We start from the raw sequence: 9,723 nt of genomic DNA on the forward strand, positions 1-9,723 counted from the left end.
TTGGTTAATTCAGTCTAATGTGCCTTAGCAGTGTAACAACAGGGCATTAAGTAATGTCCAGAGCAAGGAGGAGAAGAAGAAGGGTTTGGATTTGATATCCCACTTTATCACTACCCGAAGGAGTCTCAAAGCGGCTAACATTCTCCTTTCCCTTCCTCCCCCACAACAAACACTCTGTGAGGTGAGTGGAGTTGAGAGACTTCAGAGAAATGTGACTGGCCCAAGGTCACCCAGCAGCTGTATCTGGAGGAGCGGGGAAGCGAACCCGGTTCACCACATTATGAGTCTACCACTCTTAATCACTACACCACACTGACTCTCAGCAAGTTTAAATACTGAGTACTCAGAATGATTTATTTAAAATATTTGTAGCATTGTAGTACACATGCCAACATATGAGTCACTTCAACCATTTAACAATAAAATATCAGGGGACCTGGACTGATTATAAAACACTAACATGTTCAGTGAGGTCTGCTCCTCAGTAAATGTGTTTGGGATGGCAGCCTGAAATATGGCAACCCTACATAATTTGTAATCTTCATCATTATCATCATTATTTCAGTGGCCATACTATTGCAATAGGAACAAAGGAAGCGGCCTTAAAGCGAACAAAACTATTTGGTCCCTCTAGGTTAGCACTGACCGGCAGCTCTTGAGGGTTTCATATAGAGACCTCTTTTTGTTCAATACCTGGAGATGCTGGGGATCAAACCTGAGTCCTTCTGCATGCAAAGCAGATGCTCTATCCCTGAGACACAGCCCTTCTCCGTGGTATTATTACCATGTTCATCAATCTGGATTAAAGAGCCACCACCCCCAGATTCACAGACCCAGTGGAACAAGGCAATGTGGCCAATAGTTAGAATTTTGTACCCAAAAGTGGGTGGAGATGTGGCAGAAAGGATCAAATTCCACCTCTGCCACTCGCTAAGCCTTGGACACCTTCTCCAGATGTTCAGCCAGTGATTCTCTGTCTCCCTGAGACATTGGCTTAAATGAGGCAGATGACCCATGGGATTTTAACACCCAGAACCAGTTAGCTGGCTTGCCTGAAAAACCTCGTGGTGGTCTCATAGCTGACCTCATCAGCTGCAGGAGTAGCAAGGAAGCCCTATAGTACCCTATGCTCCACTGGGGGCTTTGAAGCACTTCTGCCAGTCAGAGGAGATCATGGAGGTCTGGATGGATCAATGAAATTTGTTGGTTTCATAAGCTCCTATGGTGTGGACACCCTCAGATGGAAAGAGGTACAAGGGTATGAGATGGAGGAAGACAATATTGCTCCATGAAATGAACCTCCTCCGCTGTGTTTGCCACAATCCCTCCATACATGCCTGAGCATGGGAGAAAGAAAGGGGGGGGGAGGACATCCCCTCAATCCTCCCCCAATTGCAAAGGCCTCTTTTCCGGTTTGTATGCCGCTGCTCCCCATTCTACTTGGCATATAGAATCTGTGAAAAGGTGGAGAGACAAACAGTCTACATAGCAAAGGGCTTTTAAAAAGATAAGTCTCCGGAGCTCCAGGAGTCTCCTCCTGGACCATTACAGCTCACGTAGCAAGTGGTGGAAGTAGGTGGAAGTCCTACGCATCAGCTTCGCCCACTCCCGAAACCCAGAATTCTTAGAAAGAGATACTGATTTAAGGCAGCTGAATCCGGTGCTGGAATTGGAGGGGTGCAGAAAGACTCATCCCATTGGCTTTTTCTAATGTCGCCTCAACAGATAGGGCTTTTTTAGAATACAGGGCGCAGCATGCTTTGTGTGTGTGTGTGTGGGGGGGGTGTCATTATGCACTCTTCTTCTGCTTTCCCCTCAAGAGTTTGAGCACTCCGCCTCGTTTTTGGCCTCCTCCTTCCGACCGACCTCCCCTTGCCCGTCTCCGACGATTTCCTCTAAATACAAGGAGGAGGCGCGAATTTAAAGGCACACCTTTCCTCTCCTACTTCGTCGCTCAGCCCGTTTTTCACATTCTCCAGCCGTCTCTCCTAAACATCCGCGCACACACCCTCCACACACAACCAAGAGCAACGATACCACTTAAAAGCAGCAACACGCGACACTTCTCCAATCTTGTTTGTTGAAAGAAGCACCCCCTCTTCTTTAAGAAACGCGCCCGGGCGGCGTCTGCAAAGATGCACCGAACTTTCTCGCGACTGGAGAAAAAGATGAAAGGGCCACAGAACCTTCGAGTCCGGGCAGATCGAATTCGGAACTTTAGGAAAGGGCGTGAATGGGCGAGCCGAGAGGTCCGAGCTGGCAAGCCCGACTGATCCTCCTCTCTCAAATCCCGTTTTAAATTCCAGGAAAGAGTGGCGGTGCCTCCGATGATCGCAACCTTCTTTATTTCGGACGGAGCCTTTGAACCCTGATCTATCCCAGCCGCCGCATCTCCTTCCCTCTTTTGATGCACTCCCCCCCGCAGCCCTTTCGGGTTTCCTTCAAACCCCAAACAGCAAACAGGCACGGTTAGTTTTGGGTTTGTTTTTTTGTTTTGGTGGGGGAGCTGCCTCCTTGGGGCTCGGGGGTGGGGAGCCTGTCTGCCCAGACAGAGGCCAAGTCTCCCAGTGGCTTTCCAACTGATCCCGGAGGAAGGATGGCGACTTCTCTCTAAGCCCCACATGCCTGCGGAGGGATTGTTTGCTCCGGTTGCCCCTCAGGGCTCAATCAGGCAGAAAGGGTCAATACAGTGTATGTCCCACGCAAAAGGAGGAGGACAATAAAGCCACCCTCCGGGTCACAGGTCACTTCGTCACTGATTGAGATATTCGCAAATTTCTTTCCTTCCTCTTCCCCACCTCCCCCATCTCGCTTTCATTCTCCTCCTCCTCCTCCTTTCTCCTTCTTCGAGTTAGCGCCGAAAAGAAAGACCGAGAGAAAAAGAACAAGCAAGAGTTTTGCGGCGCCTTTAAGGACCAACAGATTTGCGACGGCATCGGCTTTCGCGATCCACAGCCCACTTCGTCATAAGATGCACGGTCAGAAAAGCTTCTCTCCCATAACAAACAAACGCGTGAGCCTCCAAGGGCCCGGAAAGAGACTCTTGGCTGCTCTTGCTGCAGGAGAACTCTAACAAGGTTAACCCCCTTGGATGCAGGGATCTTTGCCATATTCACACGTGCGCGCGCGCGCACTGAACCTTAAATTGGTGTCTGTTGCAGAAACATTGAAAGCTATTCCCGACAAACACACAAACGCAGACAGCCTTCTATTAAGGAGGGTTCAGTTCCTAACTGTGGGTTGCCCTTCATGCAACTGATAAAAGTGGATTTCAAAGCACAAAAACTTATGTCACAACAACACTGGACAGCCCACCAAACCTTTAGTTCAGTGCGTGCGTGCTAATATAATTTAACGCCCCGTCGTGTAAGGATGAGCGTCGATAGGCACATACATAAGGTTGTTAGACTACGTTGCTCATGGGGAAGGCAGTAATATCGGGTACAAACATTCAGAAGGATGTTATATTACCACACAGATGGAAAGATCAGAGACAGATAAAATAGACAGACGGACAGATAGATAAATAAATAATGGGTGGGGTAACTTTGTAACAGGGGTGGGTGCGTTTTAAGATTTGTAGTGATCAGGCACCCCCGATTTATTTTCCATCGTTAATTGCGCTCAAAATAATATTGCGTGTAAAATGACAAAGAAGGGTTATTGAAAGGGAAGACGATATTTTTTGTGGGGGGCAGAGATTGACTTTCTCTAAACTGGGGAAGGCTCCGGTCTCATCCTTGGCTTCCGCTCCCCATCCCAATTCTCTCTCGCTTCCTAACTGGAGACGTGGGGAGGGAGATATCATAAGACAGGTTTTTGTTTTTAAATGGAATGGGTATGAGTAGTCTGTTGCCGTAGCAAGAAGAGTGGCTTTGAATCCCCCTCTTGATGCGGAGAACCCCAAGGCCTTGGGAAGAGAGGAGGAGGATCGCCTGTTTATATAAATCACAGGCGAAAATCAGTAGCTTGGCTGTATGTGACGGTCGTTCTATATAGGAGCGGAAGGAAATCGCCTTTCCAGAATTGCGCTCAGAATTGTTGTGAATAGAGGTTCAAATATGGCAATAAACTCTTCTTCCCATAAATTGCTTACAAATCGCAGTGTCCCAACACCAGCTGTTTGCAACACCATCAATCATAATAAAAGAATAAAATTTCATTTATGGAACATTTTATTAGCCCATTACAAAATCCAATAGCCCACATTCCCAGAGGACAGTGGAACGTTTCCCCGAATGCCTCGATGGAACCAGCATTTCTTACTCAGGGGCATTAATGCGATGCCCCCTTCCATTCTCTAAGATGCAAATGCTACATTCAGCCTTTCCCACGTGCTACTTAACCCTCCGAATACCTGGAGTTAACCGATGTAAAAAACGGAAACATCAGTCCAAAAATATAAATAATTATTTAAAGCTCTTTTATTGGAAACACTGTCAATGACGGAAGTTGAAGTGATCTTCACGCAAACACTTCCATTTGCCTTTTTCTTTCTAAGGAGGCTCGCAGCCAAAATTATGTTCACATGTTTTGACACTGGTGCCATTGGTGGAACCTCAAAGCAATGGTACGTCTGAACCCGCACCTTAGCAAGCTTGGCATCTGAATTTGTGTGGGATGATGGTGGACCAGAATTGGGAAAGAGAAAGGAAGGGAGCCGAAGAGAGGGTCTGCAAGGATTTTTCAAACAACATCTCCCCCTCTTCGGCCCCCACAAATGGACGGAGGAGACTCTATACAGATTTGGCAAATTGTGTTGTCATTTTTCGTAGTGATTCTTGTTCTAGACGTATTCGGTGCTTTAGCAAATAAGATCGGGCTTCTCAACTGAGATGATCAAAAGGACAGCATGGATGCCCAAGCCATATATGCGAAGCTTATCTGTGACATGTTTGTCTGTTTGTCTGTCCTTTAACCCTCACAGCCGTACATCCTACTCTTCTCTTAAAAGAAGAGATGGAGAGATAGAATATAAAGACAGGAACTCATATATCAAATATAGGACAAATTTCCAGCGATTGCATGATAGTTGATCCGCTGGCGTCTACATACGTATTCTAGTAAGACTCTTGTGTCCTTTAAGCAACAATAGACAGCTTGAAACTTGTATGTGATAGAAATTGGCAAATATGGGTACCTGTGATCTATCTGCCACCTATTTTATTCCCTTCTTTCATAAAATGTCTGAAAGCGTCTTACAAACCCTTGACTATATCAGTTTAATGTGGACATCAAAGCGATCGAGTTTTGATTCTTTTCCTTGAGCATTTTGCTACGTGTCACATGGGTGTGCATATGTGGAGTGCAGATAGTCTAGTTGAATCCATAAATGGGACGTGGTGTTTGTTTGTTTGTTTGTTTGTTTGTTTGTTAAATAATCGTGTTTATGATCTTGGGGTGAAGGTGCCTGGATGACTCTTAAAAGTGAAAGGCTCTCTTTATCCGGAATAGATATCTTCAAGATAAGTAAATAATTCTTCCACGCTCCCATCCAACCAATATTTAAAACGTTGCCCAGGAGTCTAAATTAACCACCAAAGACCAAAAATAAAAAACCAAACACCTTTGCAAAGTTTCTCCTGTTGATTTCATTATTTCTCTCCAAGGACCAGCTATTCATTCAGCTCTGCCTTTTCATTTTTGCCTCGCTTCTGTAGGATATTGCCCCATAGCACTGGGCCTATAGGGCGTCTGATTCCCACGGATCACCCCCACGCCCCAATTTTAGATGTGCCATTAAATTCATTGCAGTAATCTGAGGGTTGACGCTCCAGACTGACACCCCAAATGCTAACCGAGCGGTTTCTTGCCCCCTTTCTGCGCTCCCAAACTCTTTCCTCGATTCTATTAGCACTTTGATATCTCACCCCACCTCCTTCCCCATCCCACTGCACCCCCTCTATTTTTTTCTTTGTCAGAGTTCAGACTTGTTTATCCCAGCTCAGATCTCTGAAGTTCAAATGTACACGTGATTCCTTTTGCTCTGACTGAGCGCTACAATGAAAACGTCTCGTTCGCTTTGTGGTTTGCATTTAATTACGCCGGAATCGCGTACATGTTTATGGCAGGCGAATAAACTACTTCCTCGAACGTTTATTAGCCGACGCCTTTTGGCCTGCGAGCTGATTAAAAACATTGGACACATTTTGGAGAGGTTATGATTGGTGCTTTGCAGTTATTCTACCCAACTTTTGCACTGGGGGTGGGACAGGGTTGTTAGTTTATTGGGAAAGCAGCCCGGGCCTTGGAGATGACGTCCTGGGCAGATCAATAACTGGGAATTTCACCTGTAAAGTCCCCCGAAGTGAAATTGCTAGAAGAACTCGGCTAGAAAGCGAATTTGAGAAGAACGAATATTCTCCCTACTCTTTTAAAAATGTTTTAAGATGTGTTCTAAGGGGAAATTAAATCAGCAGAAAGGTTTTAAATGATGAAAAATTTTACAATATTTCTTCTTCTTTTTTCTCGGAAAGTTATTAAATTATTAACATTCTTGCCTCTTTTTGGAGAGAGGGAGAGAGAGAGAGAGACCTCTGAGACCCTAAGGAAACGGGAGAAGCGGATCTCACTATTCATGCCACCTTCTGAATGTGTAATATATCAGTTTCTGGGATTAAACGGGAGAAATGGGAGAGAGGCAGAGGTCTCTCTTAAGGGGGTGGAAAAAATGGGATATCAAGTCTACTTCAGCCAAAGAAACGAGCTAGACTCTGGTTTCTGTTGTTTAAGAGTAAATAACTCACGGGCGCGCTGTCTTCTTATTTTTCTTCTTTTATTTTTTTCCACTTCTCCCCATCTTCTCAACACATTTTTAAAAGCGTGGTGGTGGTCTCTGTGTGCATTTTAAAAATCTTTATAAGGATGTCTAGGTCGTAGCAATCGGATCGTGTAACGCACACACAGACACAATACACAATACACAAACACATACACATACAAATGTCCTCTCCTCACTCCACGATGCAGTTGCGAAGATTGCACCCCTGAATAGATGCATGAAGAGATCTGAAAAGGGTGGTAAATACGTGGCCAGGTAACCAACCAATTCACAAAATACCTTAATAATTAACCAACTAATACTAAACAAGCATCTACGTAACTAATGGCGAAACATGATCCCGCCAGGTTAAACACGTATAACTCCCTGCGATCTTTAAAATGGGAAGCACGTGCTTAATTTCCCCACTGAAATCAGGACTTAAAGACGGATTTATTTTGGTTGGAGAGAGAGAGAGAGAGAGAGAGAGAGAGAGAGAGAGAGAGAAGGGGGGGCAGACAGACAGACAGATACTGAGGAGGAAAGTAGCACATACAATCGAGCACATTTGTAAAAGCAAACCACTTTGGGTTTTAATTGGTGAGGGGTGTGCAGAGAGAGAGAAAAACGAGGACAGATTTCATTTTACAGTCAACATCCAGAGTTTTGCTTTAGAAACCTATCTTGGTGCGTGTTACATAATACGCGCTGCTCTTTAAAAGAGGTTAGGGGGCGGGGTGGTGAAAACGCACTTTCTTCCCAAGCCTAGGTAAACTACTTCCAACCGCTCTTGTCTGCTCGTATATTATTTCCCCAGTCACATAGTCGCTGCCGAGGGGTGAAATGTATATATAAAAAGATTTATAGGTTAATTTATGTTGCCTAATCTACTTGTAGTGACTCCACTATGTCAAATCTGTCTCCTCCCCCTTCCCACCCACCCCACGCCTCCCCTCTCCTCTTCTTAAGCAATAAAATAGTTCGAAAGGACCGCGGTCCCTTGTTTAAAGCTACGATTTATTTCCGCCGTCTTTTGAAACACACCCTCTCCTTTCTTCTCAGGGAAACGTTTCTCCTCCCAAAAGAAATCACGATTTCTTTGCACTTCCTCCTCGCAGAATAAATCAAGATATTCGGCGAGGTCGCCTTTCTAGCGCGCACAAAGGTGTCTTTCGCTTTCCCCTCTGCAAAAGGACTAATTCGGATTTTCCTTCTCCTCCACCCCCCACCAATACCCCACCCTTCTCGGATATATTAGGGTAACCATAACGCAATGGAGAAAATAAATTCGAAATTTTAATCTGATTTTTACATCTTCCCTTGTAACTTGGTCATAGAAAATATAGGAATGGGGTTAACCCCCCCTTTTAAAAATAAAATAAAAGGACTATGCTTTTGAAGGTTCAGGGTGTATATATCTGAAGAAATGTATCTGTTAGATTCGCGTAAAGAAAAAAAGAAAGATTTGGGGCTTCAGTGCCCAAGCGAAAGTTGCTCTCGAAGCGGCCCGAAGTCCCAACTTGTTCTACATCACCCCAGCGAGCCAAAGACAATGGGCCACCAGGCCAACACGTGAGGCCTTTTGCCCTAGCAAAGGTCATTCGCCCCAGCGTGCCCCACGACGCGGCTTCACAGACATTCCCTAACCCAAGACTCCGTTGATGATCTAATTGAATTACGCCTCTTTTTTTTGTTATAGAGACAACAGAACACGTGCTGGAGGTAATTAATTATCTGATCGAGGGCCTCGCAAGGCAGGCCCCGGGATCAGGTAGAGCGACCGCTTGGGACAGTGTCAAGCTGGTGGTGACAAGGAGGATGAAAAACTAGAGGGCAGGGGGGAAAGTGGTTTTTAGAGAAGGACCCTCCTCTTTAAATAAAATAAAAAGTACGTGGGGTGGGGGGAGGAGTGCGCGCGCGTAGATCTGTGTGTTTGGTGAGCCAACTCGATTCCTTCCATGACCTTGAGGATCCACCGAGTCATCTCTGCCGAGCCAGACCCCCTTGTGTGGCCATAAGAGGCCCCCGTTTGCTTCGTGGGAAACCCCAAATTCTCCAGGATTCTGTGCGCCTTCGTAGTGCATCCCGTGGCCCAATTTTCCTCCAGCCCTGTCCACGCCCCCCCCCGGCAGTTCCCCTTCCCATACCAGACAAGCATCACGGAGGCCCAGAGAATGAAGAGGTCATTTTAGTCGTTTTTATAATGGATGAATAATAACAACAGCAACCTCTCTCACACACATTGCCCCGTTCGAGTGAAACTTCCAATAGGAAGGAGGCGAAACCCGAAAACTTTCCCTTCCCAAACAAACATCCCCTCCCAGGAAGAGAGAAAAACAAAGCCTTTCGCCACCGCCCCTTGCATTTTCAGTCTTCAGAAGCGAAGAAAGGATTGGTAATAAGTAGTTCGGTAGGTAGATAGGTAAGTTGGTCAGTAAAGTCATAAAGCAAATCGGCAGCGATTTCTGAAAGCAACAGACTCACCTTCCTGGGCTGCTCTGGAGGGAGGGGGGCTTTGGGGATTGGTAGGATGTGAACTCCAGTGACTAAGTTTTATAGGTGGGTGGGTGTATGTGTGTGTGTGTGTGTGTAGAAAAACAATATATATGTAGAAAAACAATCCCTCCTGTCTGAGTCTGTCTTCAGGTCGATCATTCTGTCTCCTTTTAGCCAGACCCCTAAAATAAAGAATGTGAAGTCTCCCCCCCCCCTTTCTGAGGGTTGGTGTTGGGTGTGTGTGTGGGGGGGGGGGAGGACGTGAAAAGGGGACTGTATTTTATAAAAGCGCTGTTTGAAGCACTCCCCCCTTCCCTTCTTCTTCTTCTTCTCCTTCTTCTCAACGCGCTTCTGAACTTGATCAGATTGTATGTTTCCTGCGGAGAGGCGGCGGCAAATCCTGTGAGGGGCCTTCAATGGAGAGACTTCGGGGCTCGGCGAATCTCAGGATATTACAATTACTGGCA

The sequence above is a fragment of the Podarcis liolepis genome, assembly GCF_965112155.1.
Source record: "Podarcis liolepis genome assembly, chromosome: Z".
Taxonomy (NCBI): Eukaryota; Metazoa; Chordata; class Lepidosauria; order Squamata; family Lacertidae; genus Podarcis; species Podarcis liolepis.